The sequence below is a fragment of the Grammomys surdaster genome, unplaced genomic scaffold (genome assembly GCF_004785775.1).
Source record: "Grammomys surdaster isolate TR1022 unplaced genomic scaffold, NIH_TR_1.0 242, whole genome shotgun sequence".
In the NCBI taxonomy this organism is placed as follows: Eukaryota; Metazoa; Chordata; class Mammalia; order Rodentia; family Muridae; genus Grammomys; species Grammomys surdaster.
Genome location: NW_021604687.1, coordinates 10,549,135 through 10,567,060, shown reverse-complemented (window position 1 = coordinate 10,567,060; position 17,926 = coordinate 10,549,135). Strand labels below are relative to the sequence as shown.

General features: G+C 36.5%; 1 pseudogene; it reads left to right on the top strand.

Moving 5' to 3' along the window:
- Positions 1-14,391: 14,391 nt before the first annotated feature.
- Positions 14,392-15,299, top strand: LOC114627060 (annotated as a pseudogene).
- The last annotated feature ends 2,627 nt before the right edge of the window (positions 15,300-17,926 follow it).

Below are 17,926 nucleotides of genomic sequence, written 5' to 3'. Positions count from 1 at the left end.
CAGGATAACAGTCTAGATACATAAAGTAAATAGGTTTCTTCATTTTGCTGGATACAATAACACATCTTAGCAACAAAGATAGACATCTCCTCAGAGTAATGGGCCAGTAAAAATTTTTGAAGCAAATGTACTCAAGAAACAAGCTAGAGTAACCATTCTATCATCTAATAAAATAGACTTCCAATCAAAAGATATAGAGAAATATACTTCATACTCACCAAAGGAAAAACTCTCCAAGATCACATCTCAAGTCTGAATATTCATGCCCCAAATGAAAGCGCAAACCCAATCATAAACAGAACATTAATAAAACTCCAATCACACATAGAACCTCACACCATAAAAGTAGAAGACTTTAATATCGCACACTCACCAATGGAGAAGTCATGGAAACAAAATCTAAACAAAGAAAATATAAAACTATTTGAGGTTAGGAACCTGCAAGGCAAGTGGCACAGGACCCTTCCTGTCTGTGCCTGTGCCTGGAACAGGCCTAAGGCTTCAGCTCTGAACACAAACCCCCCAAACCCAGAGGAGGCTAGACTCCTAGGAGCTCTAACACATAGGAACATAGGATCATAGGATCTCAGGAGCTTAGGCACACAAGGATTTCAGGAGCCCAGACACAACCTGACTCCAGGAGCTATCACAACCAGGATATCAGGATCACAGGATCACAGGATCACAGAGACAGCTGGACTCTGAGGAGTTCTGACACAACCAAGAAAACAGGATAGACAGGTTCCAGTCAGAGATAGTGAAGGTAGCGCTAGAAATAACCAGATGTAGAAAGGGAAGTGCAAGAACATAAGCAACAGAAACCAATGTTACTTGGCGTCATCAAAACCTAGTTGTCCTACCATAGCAAGTCATGAATAACCAATGACACCAGAAAAGCAAGATTCAGATTTAAAATCACTTCTCATGATGATAGAAGACTTTAAGATGGACATAAATAACTCCCTCAAACAAATACAGGAGAACATATGTAAACAAGTAGAAGCCCTTAAAGAGGAAACACAAAAATCCCTTAAAGAATTACAAGAAAGCACAACCAAACAGGTGAATACATTGAACAAAATTATTCAGGACATAGAAACAGAAGTAGAAACAATGAAGAAATCACAAAGGGAGACTACTGAGGAGATAGAAATCCTAGGAAAGAGATCAGCAGTCATGGATGCAAGCATCACCAACAGAATACAAGAGATAGAAGAGAGAATCTCGGGTGCAGAAGATACAATAGAAAACATTGACACACTGTGAAATAAAATGCAAAATGCAAAAAAACTTCTAACCCAAATCTTCCAGGAAATTCAGGACAAAATGAGAAGATCAAACCTAAGGATAATAGGTACAGAAAGAAGTAAAAATTTCCAAATTAAAGGGTCAGTAAATATGTCCAGCAAAATTATAGAAGAAAACTTCCCTAACCTAAAGAAAGAGATGCCTATGGACATACAAGAACCCTAACAAACTCCAAATAGACTAGATCAGAAAAGAAATTTGTCTAGTCACATAATAATCAAAACATCAAATGCACAAAATAAAGAAAAAATATTAAAAGCACTAAGGGGAAAAGGTCAAGTAACATATAAACGCATACCTATCAGAATTACACTAGACTTCACACCAGAACTATAAAAGTCAGAAGATCCTGGACAGGTGTCATACAGACCCTAAGAGAACACAAATGCCAGCCCAGGCTATTATACCTAGCAAAATTTTCAATTACCATAGATGGATAAACCAAGATATTCCATGACAAAACAAAATTTACACAATATCTTTCCACAGATAGAGCCCTAAAAGGATATTAGAGGGAAGCCACCAACACTTGCTTTGGATAATGTGTATTCCATGATGGGTAAGGAAGCCATTCTTTTCAGCCTTGTTAATGAAATAAAAAAAAATGGGGAGCAGAGAGTCTTGGGACTGCCTGGCAAGAATTTGGCATGGGTCAAGGACAACTAAATGAGCTGTTTGACAGGAATATGATACTGGCCAAGGACAAAGAAGTAGGCTTCAGGCAGGAATCTGATATTAGGCTAGAATAAAGAAGTAATTTCAAGTAGGACCGTAAATCTTAGGCTAGAACAAAGAAGTAATCTCAGGCAGGAAACTAAATATTAGGCTAGAACAAAGAAGCAATTTCAGACAAGAATCTAAATTTTAGGCTAGAACAAGGAAGTAGGTTTCAGACATGAAAATGACTTTGGGCTAGGACAGGGAAGTAGGCTCAGATACTTTGGTTATCCTGATAAGCCTTTAGAAACAGTGATCATGGGAGTGTTCACATAATTGGGTTTAATGCTTTGCTTTTTCTTTTACTATTTGTGTTTATTATATTGCTTGTTCCTTGACTATTTGCACCTATTGTATTGTTAGACCCTCAACTTAGAAATGACCTTAATAAATACATGTAAACAAAATTGTATAAAAGCATAAAGGAGGAGGGAGAAGGATGGGGGTTCTAGGAAGCAGAAATGGGGAAAGGGGATGATATCTGTATTGTAAATAAGTAAAATATCCAATAAAAAATAAGTTGCAAAGCAAATGGACCTAAAAGATATCTAGAGACCAAAAATTGAAAGAATATACTTTTTTCTTAGCACCATAAAGAACCTGTCCAACATTGACCATATATTCAGACACAAAGGAAGCCTCAAGAGATACAAGAAGATTGAATAATCCCATGCATCTTATCGCACCATCATGGACTAAGGTGGGACTTCAACAACAACAGAAAGAACAGAAAGCCCACACTCTCATGAAAACATAATAACTCTATACCCAATGAATAATTGTTCACAGGAGAAATGAGATAAGAAATTAAAGAATTTCTCAAGTTCAGTGAAAATGAAGGCATAGCATATCCTAACTTGTGGGACACAGTGAAAGCAGTGCTAAGAGGAAAGTTCATAGCACTAAGTGCTTTCATAAAAAAAATTGGAGATAGCTCAGTCTAACCACTTAATGGCATACATAAGAGCTTTAGAACAAAAAGAATCAAATACACCCAAGGGTAGTAGATTGCAAGGAAGAGTCAAACTCAGGGCTGAAGTCAATCAAATAAACAGAGAACAATATAATGAATCAACAAAACCATGATCTGGTTTTTTTTTTTTTTAGTATATTAACAAGATAGATAACTGCTTATACAAACTAACTAGACAGAAAAGAGACCATATCTAAATGAATAAAATCAGGAATAAAAAGGGAGATAAAACAACAGAAACTGAGGTCTTACTTCAAAAGTCTATATTCTACAAAACTAGAAACTAAATGAAATGGTTGATTTTCTGGACAAATTCCATTTACCAAAATTAAATCAAGATCAGGTATACTACCTGAACCCTTGAACAAATAGAAGCAGTCATTAAAAGTCTCCCAAACAAAAGATTCCAGGTCCAGATAGTTTTAGTTCTAAATTACATCAGACTTTCAGAAAGAACTAATACCCATAATCCTCAAAGTATTCCACAAAATTGATACAGGAGCACAACCTAATTCATTCTATGGAGCCACAGTAACCTTGATACATAAAGCACACAAAGACTCAACAAAGAAAGAGATTTTCAGACCAATTTCTATAATGAACATCTACACAAAAAAAATTTAATAAAATTTTAGCAAAATAATTCAAGAACACATCAAAAACATCATTCACCATGATCAAATAGGCTTCATTCCAGGGATGCAGGAGTGGTTCAATTTGTAAAACCTATAATCACAACCTACTATGTAAAAAAATTGTAAAAATTTCAGGGATTACCCCATTATATGCTGAAAATCCACCAATAAAATCTAAAACCCCTTCATTTTTAAGAAATTCAAGGCACATGCCTAAACATAATAAAAGGAATACACAGCTAGCCAAGAACCTACTTAAAATAAATGCAGAGAAACTTAAAATATCCAACTAACATCCATTAAATGGCAAGTCTGTCTACTCTCTCCCTGTCTAATTAATATAGTACTTGAAATTCTAGCTAGAATGATAAGACAACAAAAAGAGATCAAGAGGATTCAAATGGGAGAGGAAGAATTCAAGGTCTCGTCATTCACAGATGACACTATAATATATATATAAGTAACCCATAAAACACTACCAGAGCATTCCTACATGTGTTAAGCAACTTCAGAAATGTGCCTGGATATAAAATTAACTCAAAAAATTACTATCTCTCCTGTATATAAATGAAAATCTTGCTGAGAAAGAAATCAGGGAAGCAACAGCTTTCACAGTGACCACAAATAATATGGTCTTTGCTGTAACTCTAACTAAACACATAAAAGATGTGTATGGCCAAAAAATATCATCCTGAGTGAGGTAACCCAGTCACAAAAGAACACATATGGTATGTACTCACTAAAGGTTTTCTCTTTGCCATTGACTTGGGAGCATTTTCCCACACCTGTGCCTATAACTTGAAATTTTTTTCATTGTGACCCACAAACACCATACTTTCTAGCCATGTACACTACAAACTGAGCTACAACCCTGTCCATATATTCTGATATCTGTTGGTAATACAGTTAGATTACCACACTTCTGTATTTACTGTAAGAAAGCAAACTTTCCTCAAGTGTGTTTGGAGGAGGTGAACTTTTCTTCATTTTTTTTCAATGGCACTGTTAAGTTCTAGACACAGTCAATTAAGCACGGTAATCATTGCAATAGTTTGAGAAGCAGGACAAATACTTTGGAAAAGTTATTCAACTTCTTTTCAATAGGATATTATTCTAACATTTGTTTTGTTCACAAGGACTGAGATCAGTTAATCCACACAGAAGTATATGGCCTGGGAAGACTATCACCCCTAACTGAAACCCAGAGCTCAGCTGTGTTTTCTGCACAGTTCCCCTGGAATTGGGGAAGTTCACTTTTCCATTTAATGATGCAACTTTGTAAGGACCTTAAACTCTGAAGTGATTTCTCCAGATGACATGATAAGTATGGGTCTAGAGGGAGGTGAGCTGATGACATTTCTTCCTTATAACTACTTCTCAGGATCTCATCCTACAAGGATGTTTATGGAAGGCTTAGCAAGGTGAGTATTGCTTTTTCTCTTCATTGTAGTGAGAGATGTATGTGTTAAAATAGAGCAGGATTTTCTGTATTAAGTGATTAGAGAAGTCTCTTGCCTAGAATTTTCTTTTGAGTCAGCTGTATCATGAGGAAACACAGGGGATCCTTGTAGACATAGAAATATCAGTGTAAAGATTTTAAAATAATGTATAATTTGATTAATATGATCTCTGATTACATATGTGACACTAACAGTGAGCTACTGGAAAGGGGATGGGGCCCAGGAGATTGATGGGCAGAGAGGCATGAAAGGCTCATAATGGGAAGATCATCAATGGGTATTACATTGTGATTGGCAATGTCATGTTACCAATCAGTATTTACAATGGATGTACACTTATATATATGTAAAAATAGCCCCAGATGCAATGTTTTAAGGAGCACATCTCAGACATGGGATTCTCTTGAGTGTGTATTCCAATTATATTTCCACCCAGGTATTGACAAATGTGTTAGTCTTCCATCCCCCATAACATAACACCCGAAATAACTTAAAGAGTGAAAAACAAGAAATGTATTGATTTGCAAGACTACATTTATAATATTAACATACATTTAAATTGTACTTTTTATTTTCTCATTTTTCTACTTTTCTCAAGTTAACTGGCTTTAATTATATGAAAATTACAAGTATGTTTAATTATAAGAAAATGGAGCTAGGAGTATGCAACAAGTATTAACTAATTTAGTCTTTATCAGTTATATTTTATTATGTTAAGTTTGCATGTACTTAGGAATTCTTTGGAAAGATTCCACAGTTATTTGTGTGTTCCAATTAAAATGAATTCAGTTTTAATATTTCCAGTTTTCAAAATTGAACTTGGAAATATTGCTACTGATAGAAAATTGAGGAAGCTTTTCATTAGCAGTGAGAAAAATATTTGCAATTTTCACACATTATAAAATTCTTTAAAGTCAAAATTCCAAACGTTCTCTCTAAAAGTTCCACAGAACAATTGCACACTAAAATATACACTCTATGCAGCATCTGTGTGTTTCTCGTTACACATGTTATAAACTCAACTTCCAAAGAACAATCCATGTGTGTATGTTATTTAAGGGTATAAGGTAATAGTTAAGAATTAATACCTTATTTTTAAAAAGTGATCAGTATTTACTCTTGGTGTCATTAATTACTTTATAAAGATTCCATAGGACTAGCTTGGGTGGCTGAGGACTTCATTTCCCGGAATTCACAAAGGCTTATTCTTGTTTTGTTGTTGTTGTTGTTTGTTTTGGTTTTTTGTTTCTTGTTTGTTTGGGATTTTTGTTTTGAATTTTCGTCTTATTTATTTATTATTTATGTGTTTGTTTGTTTTTAGATATTTTATTTACATTTCAGATGATATCTCCTTACCCCATTGTCATCTTCCAAGAACACCCTATCCTATCCCCCATCCTCCTGCTTCTATGAGAATGTGCTCCCAGCCACCAACCCACTCCCATCTCCCAACTAAGGAAACCCCCCACACTGTCTGTCCATCCTTTATGGCACCAAGAATCTTCTTTCTTATCTATGCCCAACAAGGCTATCCTCCACTACATATAGAGCTGGAGCCATGGGTCCCTCCCTGTGTGCTCCCAGGATGGTGCTTTAGACCCTGGGAGCTCTGTTTGGTTGGTATTGTTGCTCTCCTCATGGGCCCACAAACCCTTTTAGCTCCTTCAGTCTTCTTTGAATATTTCAAACTCTGGCAGATCTCTAAGGCTACATTCAGCATTCACTTCCTGACATCCACATTAGCATCTACCTTTGATGACTGCACATGGGATGGATACCCAGGTAGAACAGTCTCCAGATGGCCCCTCCTCAGTTTCTGTCCCACACTTTGTCTCAATATTTGCTCCCTTGAGTATTTTCTTGCTCCTTCTCAGAAGGACCAAAGCATCCACACTTTGGTCTTCCTTCTTCATGAGACTCATGTGGTCAGTCAGTTGCATCTTGGGTTTTGAGAGCCTCCGGGCTAATATCCAATTATCAGTGAGTGAATACCATGTGTTTTCTTTTGTGATTGTGTTACCTCACTTAGTATATTTTCTAGTTCCATCCATTTGCCTAAGAATTTAATGAATTCATTGTTTTTAATAGCTGAGTAATACGTCATTGTGTAAATGTACCACATTTTCTGATTCCATTCCTGTGTTTAGGGACATCTGAGTTTTTTCTAGCTTCTGAATATTATAAATAAGGTTGCTATGAATACAGTGGAGCATATATCCTTGTTATATGTTAGAGCATCTTCTGGGTATATGCCCAGGAGTGGTATAGCTGGGTCCTCAGGTAGTGCTATGTCCAATTTTCTGAGGAACCGCCAAACTGATTTCCAGAGAGTTTACAACAGTTTACAATCCCACCAACAATGGAGGAGTGTTCCTCATTCTCCACATCTTTGACAGCATCTGCTGTCATCTGAGTTTTTAATCTTAGCCATTCTGACTGTTGTGAGGTAGAATCTCAGGGTTGTTTTGGTTTGCATTTCCCTGGTGACTAAAGATGTTGAACATTTCTTTAGGTGTTTCACGGCCATTCGATATTCCTCAGTTGAGAATTATTTGGTTAGCTCTGTACCCCATTTTTTGATAGGGTTATTTGATTGTATGGAGTCTAATTTATTGAGTTCTTTGTAAATTTTGGATATTAGCGCTCTATCATATATAGGAATGATCTTTTCCCAATCTGTGAGTGGCCATTTTGCATTTTTTACAGTGTTCATTGCCTTACAAAACTTTGCAATTTTATGAGGTCCCATTTGTCAATTGTTGATCTTAGAATACAAGCCACTGGTGTTCTGTTCAGGAACTTTCCCCTATGCCCAAATATTTAAAGTTCTTCTCCAACTTCTCTTCTATTAGTTTCAGTGTGTCTGGTTTTATGTGAAGGTCCTTTATCCACTTGTACTTGAACTTTGTACAAGGAAATAAGAATGGATCAATTTTTGTTCTTCTACATGTTGTACTCCAGTTCAACCAGCACCATTTGTTGAAAATGCTGTTCTTTTTCCACAGAACAGTTTTAGCTCCTTTGTCAAAGATCAAGTGACCATAGGTGTGGGGGTTCATTTCTGGGTCTTCAATTCTATTCCACTGATCTTCCTGCCTATCTCTGTACAATCAGAAGTGAAAAGGGAGACATAACAACAGAAACTGAGGAAATTCAAAAATTATCAGATCCTACTACAAAAGCTTATACTAAACAAATTTTTAAAATCTAGATTAAATGGGCAATTTTCTAGACAGATACCAGGTACCAAAGTTAAATCAGGAGCAGATAAACCATCTAAACAGTCCCATAATCCCTAAAGAAATAGCAGCAGTCATTAAAAGTCTCCCTACCAAAAGAGCCCAGGACCAGATGGTTTTATTGCAGAATTCTATCAGATCTTCAAGGAAGACCTATTACTGATTCTCCTCAAACTATTCCACAAAATAGAAACAGAAGGAACACTGCCCAATTCGTTCTGTGAACCCACAATCACGCTCATACCTAAACCACACAAAGACCCAACAAAGAAAGAGAACTTCAGACCAATCTCTCTTATGAATATTTATACAAAAATACTCAATAAAATTCTTGAAAACCAAATCCAAGGACACATTAAAGCAATCATCCATCATTATCAAGTATGATTTATCCCAGGAATGCAGGAATGGTTCAATATTTGAAAATCCATCAATGTAACCCACTATATAAACAACCTAAAAGAAAAAAAGACATGCATGATCATCTCACTAGAAGCTGAGAAAGAACTTGGCAAAAATCAACACCCCTTAATGGTAAAGTCTTGGAAAGATCAAATCCAAGGCCCATGCCTAAACATAGTAAAAGCAATATACAGCAAACCAGTAGCCAACATCAAACTAAATGGAAAGAAACTTGACGCCATCCCTGTAAAATCAGGGACTAGACAAGGTTGCCCACTCTCTCCCTACCTCTTCAATATAGTACTGGAAGTTCTAGCCAGAGCAATTAGAAAACAAAAAGTCAAAGGGATACAAATTGGAAAGGAAGAAGTCAAAATCTCACTATTTGCAGATGATATGATAGTATACTTAACTGACCCCAAAGCTTCCACCAGAGAACTCCTAAACCTGATAAACAACTTCAGCAAAGTGGCTGGTTATAAAATCAACTCAAACAAATCATTAGCCTTCCTCTACTCGAAAGATAAACAGGCTGTGAAAGAAATTGGGGAAATGACACCTTTCAAAATAGTCACAAACAATGTAAAATACTTTGGTGTGAATCTAACCAAGCAAATGAAAGATCTGTGTGACAAGATCTTCAAATCTCTGAAGAAAGAAATAAAAATCTCTGAAGATAGAAAGATTTCTCATGCTCATGGATTGGCTGGATTAATATAGTAAAAATGGCCATCTTTCCAAAAGCAATCTACAGATACAATGCAATCCCCATTAAAATTTCAACTCAATTCTTCACAGAGTTAGAAAGAGAAATTCTAAAATTCATTTAGAATAACAAAAAAACAAGGATACTGAAAACTATTCTCAACAATAGAAGAACTTCTGGGGGAATCACCATCCCTGACCTCAAGCTGTACTAACAGAGAAATAGTGATAAAAAACTGCATGGTATTGGTACAAAGGCTTATTCTTGCTGCTGATAGTGGGCAGTACATCAGCCAGCACCATGTGTCTTGTCACCTGAAAGTCACAAACTCACTTTATATTCTCTCTGAGTTGTTATACTGCTTTAAACTTATTACTGATAAATATGGTAAGACGGAAAGTGAAGTTGATACTTGTCACCTATTTTATTTGTATATTCCTTAGATTACTAAATCTCCACAAAGCAGAAAGCAAAGATCACCATAAACAACAGTGTCTTAAACTCAAGTTCTGGGATAATAGAAGGGTACAGTGATTTTTTTTTTTTTGGAAGAATATAGCTCTTGGTCTCTTTTATTGTAAGTCTCCTCAGACAGTTGTCAACACAATGCTTAGATTTTGACCTTGGTAATGTAATAGTGATGGCTCTCCATTCTTATCAGTGTTTATGGACACATTTTGGGTTTTCGTACTTACATCAACAGGCTGTGACAGGCTGCAGCCTGTAATTGCTTTTCAAATAATAAAAAAAAGGACTTTTCTCAGTGCTTCCCTATGTTAACAGCTCTGCATCCATCATAGCTATCGCCTTTTCTGGTCCACTCTCAGCTTCAGTGAAACTCAGAAAAAGATGCCACTTGATTAATTAGAAGATGTATCATTTTTCTCTATGAGATAAACATTTACAAACAATGTATATAAAGTAATGATGATCAAGCACATACTTTTGGGAAAAAGTATATTTAGTATATTTTAATTCATATTATCATATTTTATATTACTTACATTGCCTGTTTTGTGTTACACATAAATTGTAGACAAATAATTAATAGAAACAGTATACATATATTGTTTGTGCATTTTCAATCTTAAAATATGAATAAGGCTACTCTCCTTTCAATTTGGAGACTACTCTTGAATTACATATTACCAAGGAGCTTTCTTTTTTTTTTTTATGGGTGCAGAACATTTATTGATGGTATCTCAGAGAGTAAGGAGGGCTCCCTAGGCCCCTCCTGTTGTTATGGGGGTCCGGGAAGGAAATTGTGAGGGAGATGCTCAGTGTTGGGGACAGGGACTCCTCAGCAACTGAAGGCCTCTCTCTTGCTCTCAGTGTCCTTGCTGGGGTGGGTGGTCCAGGGTTTCTTACTCCACCAAGGAGCTTTCTTAATTATTAAATAATTTTATTTATTTACATTCCAAAAGTTTTCCCCCTTCCAGGTCCCATGTTCCTGAGTTCTTCATCCCCTTTGCCCACCTCTGAGAAGGTGCTTCCTCACTCGCCCACCCATGCCCACCTCACACCCACCCAAAGGCACCCCTCTTCCCTGGGGCATCAAGTCTTCCCAGGATAAAGCTTATCCTCCCCCACTAAGGTCATACATGGCAGTCACTGCTACACATGTGTCCAGGGCCACAAACCAGAACCTGTACGTTCCTTGGTTTTTGATTTAGTCTCTGGGAATTTTGAGAGATCTGGGTTAACTGACACTGTTGTTCTTCCCATGAGGTTGCAATTCCTTTCAGCTCATTAAATATGTCCTCTAATTCTTCCATATTGGTGACTGACTCCAATCAATTGGTTGGTTTTAAGTATCTGCATTTATTACTGTCAGTTTCTGGTAGAGCTCTCAGAGGACAGAAATGCCAGGCTCCTGTCTACACATGTACAAAATGTCCTCAGTAGTAGTGTCAGGATTTGTTGTGCCCACACATGATAGATCTCACATTTGGGTGGTCACTGGGTGGCCTCTCTTTCAGCATCTGTTCCTTTAAACAGGAACATTTCTTACTTAAAATTTTTAAAGATGGGTGGGTAGTCCCCTTCCTCAACTGGCAGCCATGTCTATTTATTGGAGGTGGTCTCTTCCAGTTCTGTCTCCCCATTGTTGGGCATTTCAGCTAATGTCATTTCCATTGAGTCCTGGTAGCTTCTAACATCCCAGGTCTCTAGGACTTTCTAGAGGTTTTCCCTGATGCCCCCCCAACTCTCACTCTGTATACTTTAAATCATTCTCCATGCCCTCTTGGCATCCCTCCTGTGTCTCTCCATACCTCACCCTTCCCCTCCTCCCCTTCCCACACAGTTTCCTCCTTCCCTCTACCTCCCATGATTATTTTATTCTCCTTCTAAGTGGGTATACACACTTGGACATTCTTTTTTGTTAAGTTTCCTACTGTCTGGGAGTTATATCATGGCTATTCTGAATTTTTTGGTTAATATCCACTTATCAGTCATAGCATGCTATGTATGTCCTTTTGTTTGGATTACCTCACTCAGGATGATATTTTCAAGTTCTCTCCATTTTCCTGCAAAACTCAGCATGTCCTCATTTTTAATGGATGTATAGTTTTCTATGTATAAACAAACTACTTTTTTTGTATTCACTATTCGGTTGAGGGTTGAGGGACATCTGGGTTGTTTCCAGCTCCTGGCTAATACAAATAAGGTGGCTATGAACATGGTAGGTAGGGCACGTATCATTGTGGTGTTGGAGCACCTTTTCGAGTATATTCCCAGGAGTGGTATAGTTGGGTCTTTAGGTAGAACTATTTCCAATTTTCTGAGGAATGAATAAAATGACTTCTAGGGTGGTTGTACCAGTTTACAATCCCACCAGCAATGGAGGGGTGTTCATTTTTCTCCACATCCTTGCCAGCATGTACTGTCACATTAATTTCTATTTATTTAAAATTTATTGATTTTATATTACATATATGACTATTTTTGCTTGCCTGTATTTCTATGTTCTACTGGCATGCCATGTCAGAGAAGAAAATGGATCTCCCAGACGTAGAGTTATATTTGGTCATGAGCTACCATGTCAGTGTTGGAAATTTAATCCAGGTCATTTGAAAGAGTCAAAGGTGTTCTTAACCACAGATCCATGTATCCAGCCTTAGGGCTAAAACTTAATAATAAAAAGGACATTACTGTTCAAGTACTGTAAATGTTTGTTCATAAAAGTAGATGTTTGCTTCTGGCAATAAGGATGAATTCATTCCTTTTCTTAAGAACTTTAGAAGTAGAAAAAAATCATATAAATATAAAATGTGTGATTTATCATGTAATATGCATTCCAATGCTATAGGATGTTCTCTTCCACTCTGTTCTGCATTATTTCTATAATACAAATATGCATGCATCTATATATGCGAAATATACAAGTGATCTTGGAAATAAAATTGTATATCCTTGTTTTTTTCACAAGAATCCAATTCAGTATAGTTTTTTTATTTGTTTATCTGAAAGCTATTTTACAGTACTGATTGAAATGAATTTAGTAATAAATTGATCCTGGTAAACAGGCCAACTAACCTATATATGCACAAAAGGTAAGATTCTTGAGTGAAACTGTAAAGAAAGTCTAGGTAATGCTGATATATGATAAAGGTTGGGAACTTATTTTCGACTGCGTGGTCAAGAATCTCTTTTAAACAGAAATTCCCAACAGCATTATTATGTAGTCATCTTCAGCAAGTTCATGTTTGTCACAATGTGTGGAAAATAATGCATTACTTAATGTCACATAGTCTATCTCATTGGAGGCTCCAGGCACCACATCTTTCGATGTGAGTATGCAGCTTGTGGTAACTATAAAAATCATGAAACCAAAACTTGACCAAAGCCAGGACAGGGTTGGGGTGGGGATCAAAAGAGATGAGTATAGCAGAGAAAGAATGGTGTCATTAGAGAAATGGGAAGACAGGGTTCCTTGTTGGGGAGGACGGAAGTAAATATGGAAGTGGGAGGAAAGTAAAGGTGACTAATAGGACACAATTTATCAGAGAGTAAAATGGGAAAATTAATGGGTTTATAGGTAACAGGCAGGGAGACAAATACAGAAATGGAGACAGGAAAATAACAAAATGGATGCCTGAAAAGGCCTTAAAGAATCATACTATTAATGATTTACATACATTCTTCCCCCACCAAAAGGACAGAAAATAATGCTTGTGTTGATAGAAATGAAGTTACCTCTTTAATAACAAATTGGAGTTCACAAAGTGTTTAAATGATATGAGAACTGAACTAGAAGCCATTTACAGGCATTTATTAATGTAACAGTAATGCAATTAACATGCTTTAGAATGTAAAATCTGTCTTCAGTTCTAGATTCTGGGAATGAATGGTTTAAAAAAAAAGAAACATTTAAAATGAATTGAGATAGACCTTTGGCTCATTAAAATATGGAAATTATCATGAACAGTAACTTTGATTTCATTAGAACTATAAACTATGAATAGCTGCAAATAAGAGCATAATAAAATTATGAAATATGAGACAGAATCACGTAATATTTTCTTAAATATCTTTTGTGATTTTTTCCCAGACTGCTATGTTTTGTTCAATTGTACAATTCTGCTTAATATTCCATGCTTATCAATTGTTTTAGATATTATATATAAAATGAGGAAATTTATATCAATACGATTGTATTTCTATGACATTATAATCAGGTGCATCAGATAAAGTTTATATTATACGCAGATGTATGTGCATGAATTTATTGACTATAATATCCTATATATACAGGAGATACATGGAAGGCATACAGAAATACAGTACAATATATATACTTTGGAACACCAAAAGTTAAAGAGACAGTTTATTGGAGAATTAATATAAAAAATAGAAGGATGATATAAATATACTCTCCAGTGAATCACCAGTATCATGTGTTCTCTTTTTTTTTCAGATATAGGAAGTATGTTTCCACCACGCTCTTAAGATGGGTTCACTTTCCTTTATGTCTGCATTAGAAAATATCCTTTATTTTCAAGCTGGGTTTGGAGTCCTAGCCAATACGTTTCTTCTTGTTTTCTATGTTTTCATAATCCTAGGTCGCAGACCTAAGTCCATGGACCTGATCTCCTGTCAACTGACCTTTGTTCACATTATGATGTTTCTTGCTGGAGAGAATTTTTGGCTTGCAGATATATTTGAGTCACTGAACGTTGAGAATGACTTCAAATGTATGGCAACTTTTTACACAAAGAGAGTGATGAGAGGCCTCTCTATCTGCATCACCAGCCTCCTGAGTGTGTTCCAGGCTGTCATGATCAGTCACAGGAACTCTTTGTTAGCAAAATTTAAACATAAACTAAAAAAGTACATGATCAATGCTTTATTTTATATTTGGTCTTTCAATTTGTCCTTCAGTAGTAACCTGATCTTCTATGTTGGTGGTTTTACTAACATGAGTCAGACCAACCAGTTGAAGGTCACTAAATCCTGCTCACTCCTCCCCATGAACTACATCATCAGAGGTTTGATTTTAACAGTGACAACCTCCAGGGATATGTTTCTCGTATTAGTCATGCTGACTACAAGTGCATACATGGTGATTATCTTGTGCAGCCATCAGAGACAATGCAAGCATCTTCACAGCATCAGCCACCTAAGAGCATCCCCTGAGAAAAGGGCCACCCAGACCATCTTGGTGCTGGTGGTTTTCTTTGTGGTCATGTACTGTGTAGACTTCATCATCTCATCCACCTCTGTCCTGTTATGGATGTATGACCCAGTCATCATGATTGTTCAGAAGTTTGTGGTGAATGCTTATCCCACAATTACTCCTTTGGTACAAATCAGTTCAGATAAGAGAATAATCAATGCGGTAAAAACTGGCATTCTTAGTGTCACTAGATCTTTTTTTAAAACATGAGTCTTTGTTTTCTTTGAAAAAACTATTCACTTTATTTGTATGTACAGTGTGCTACTAGCATGTATACATAACTACATTCTTGGTGCTCACAGAGGTCAGAAGAGGATATGGATTCCCCTTGAACTCCTATTTCAGATGGCTATATGCTCCATCCTGGTGTAGTCCATTAATTGCATTTTATCTTTTCTTTGTTTTAATTTTATATATTTAATTACATCTCAAATGGTGTGCAATCTCCCAGTTTCTCCTTCACAGAGCCTCTATCCTACCCCTCTATTATTCTTATCTGAGATTGTGAGAGGTCTTAGGTCTCCTTCTACCTTGCCACATCAAGTCTCTGCTGGCTTAGGAGCATTCTCCCCCACTGAGACAGCCTATGTGCCAGGAACCTGGGTCCATCCCATGTATGCTCTTTTGTTGGTGGGTTACTCTTTGAGAGCTGCCAAGTGTACAAGTTAGTTGACTCTCCTTGTCTTCCTGTGGAGTTCTTATCCACTTAATATGCCTTCAATCTCTCCCCCAACTCTGCCATAAGTCTCCATAGTTAAATGTTTAGCTATGGTATCTGCATCTATTTCTGTCATCAGCTAGGTGGAGACTCTCAGAGGACAGTTATACTAGACTCTGTCTGCAAGGATAGGAGAATGTCATTAATTGTTTCAGGTATTTGTCTGTATTTTTAATATTTTAAACTACAGATTCAGTTTCAGTATCAGGTACATAAATTTAAAAAGCAAAATTGTTTTCTATCGTTCTAATAAATATGGAGTTGTCCTCTTGCCTTCAGTGTTTTTGCTGTTAATATTTTAGAGCTATAGAATACTCAAGTTATTTTTAACTAGATTATATCACAAGAATTTTTTATACATATCAGTGGTCATCACATTGATGCTACTAAGGAAACAGGCTTCACTCAAACATATTTTATCTATTGGTTTGAATTTTCTGTTTCACTGTTTATATTATTGTACTTCTATGCTAAAATAAGAGTTTTTCAAACAAATCTCACTTTTTCTGTCATATTACTTTTCTTGCGTGGAATTTTTATCTATCTATTTTATTATTTACATCAGAAACGCTGCCTTTTCCCTGTCCTCCACTCACAGAGTCCCTCCATTCACCCCACTTCCTCTTTGCCTCAATGAAAGTGGACTCCCCTGGGTATACCCCAAATCTGTTGAATAAAGTTTCTGCATGATGAGGCTCATTCTCTCCAAGGCAGCCCTCTGCTTCATATGTGTCAGGAGCCTCCCTACATCCCATATATGTTCTTTGGTTTTCTCAGTCTCTGAGAGCCAGGTTTGTTGACACTATTGGTCTTCCTATGGTGCATTCATCCTCCTCAAGGTTTTCACTCTTATCACCCAACACTTCCATAAGGGTCCCTGGTGTCCATCCATAGTTTGACTGTGAATATCTGTTTTCATTCACTACTGGGTAAAGCCTCTTAGAGGACAGTTCTGCTAGGCTCCTGTCTGTAAGCATAATGGAGTATCATTAACAGTGTCAAGGACTGGTATATGCCCACTGGATAGGTCTCAAGTGTAGCCAGTTATTTGTTGGACATTCTGCAAGTCTCTGCTCCATTTTTGTTTCTATAGTTTTGCAAATAGGATAGAAAGTTTTAGGGTAGGGTTGGTGTCTTTATCCCTCCTCTGGGGGCCTTGCATGGTTTCAGGTTGTTGCCTAATCAGGTTACATGTCAAACTTATTGAACATCTCAGCTAAGGTCAGCTGCATTTACTCCTGGGAGCCTTCTCTATCCCAGGTCTCAGGGACAGGCTACAGATCAAATTCTTCTTAAGTATTCTGTAAAATAAAAGAACTTTTGGAGGTATCACTATCAATGATTCCAAGCAGTATTACAAATCAATAGTAATAAAAATGCATGGTATTGATATAGAAATAGACAGATTAGTCAATGGATTCAAATTGAAAACAATGAAATAAACTCATCGACCTATGGACACTTGATTTTGACAATGAAGATAAAATTGTAAAATGGAAAAAACAAAACCTCTACAGTAAATGGCTCTGGTCTAACTGGGTGTCTACATGTGATTGAATGCAAATAGATCCGTATTTATCACCTTACAAAAAAATTAAGTCTAAAGGCATAAAAGAACTCAACCTAAAACTGGATACACTATATCTCATAGAAGAAATGTGGGAAATAGACTTGAACTCATTGGTCCAGAAGATAACTTCCTGAACAGAACACTAGTGGCTCAAACACAAAGATTAAAAAATTAATAAATGGGACCTTATGAAACTGAAATGAGAAGAACAATGTCAATAGGAAAATATGGTAGCTTATACTTTGGGAAAAGATCTTCACCAACCCTTCATATGAAAAAGGACTCATATCCATAATTTATAAAGTACTTTGTGAGTACTCACGAAGTACTTTATAAATTTATAAATTTAGCAACAAAACAAATAACACAATTAAAATGGGATATAGAGCTAAGTAGAGGATTGTAAACAGGGAAATGCCAAATGGACAAGAAGCACTCTAAGAAATGTTCAATGTCCTCAGTCATCAAGGAAATGCAAATCAAATGACCCTGAGATTTCATCTTACAACCATCAGAATGGC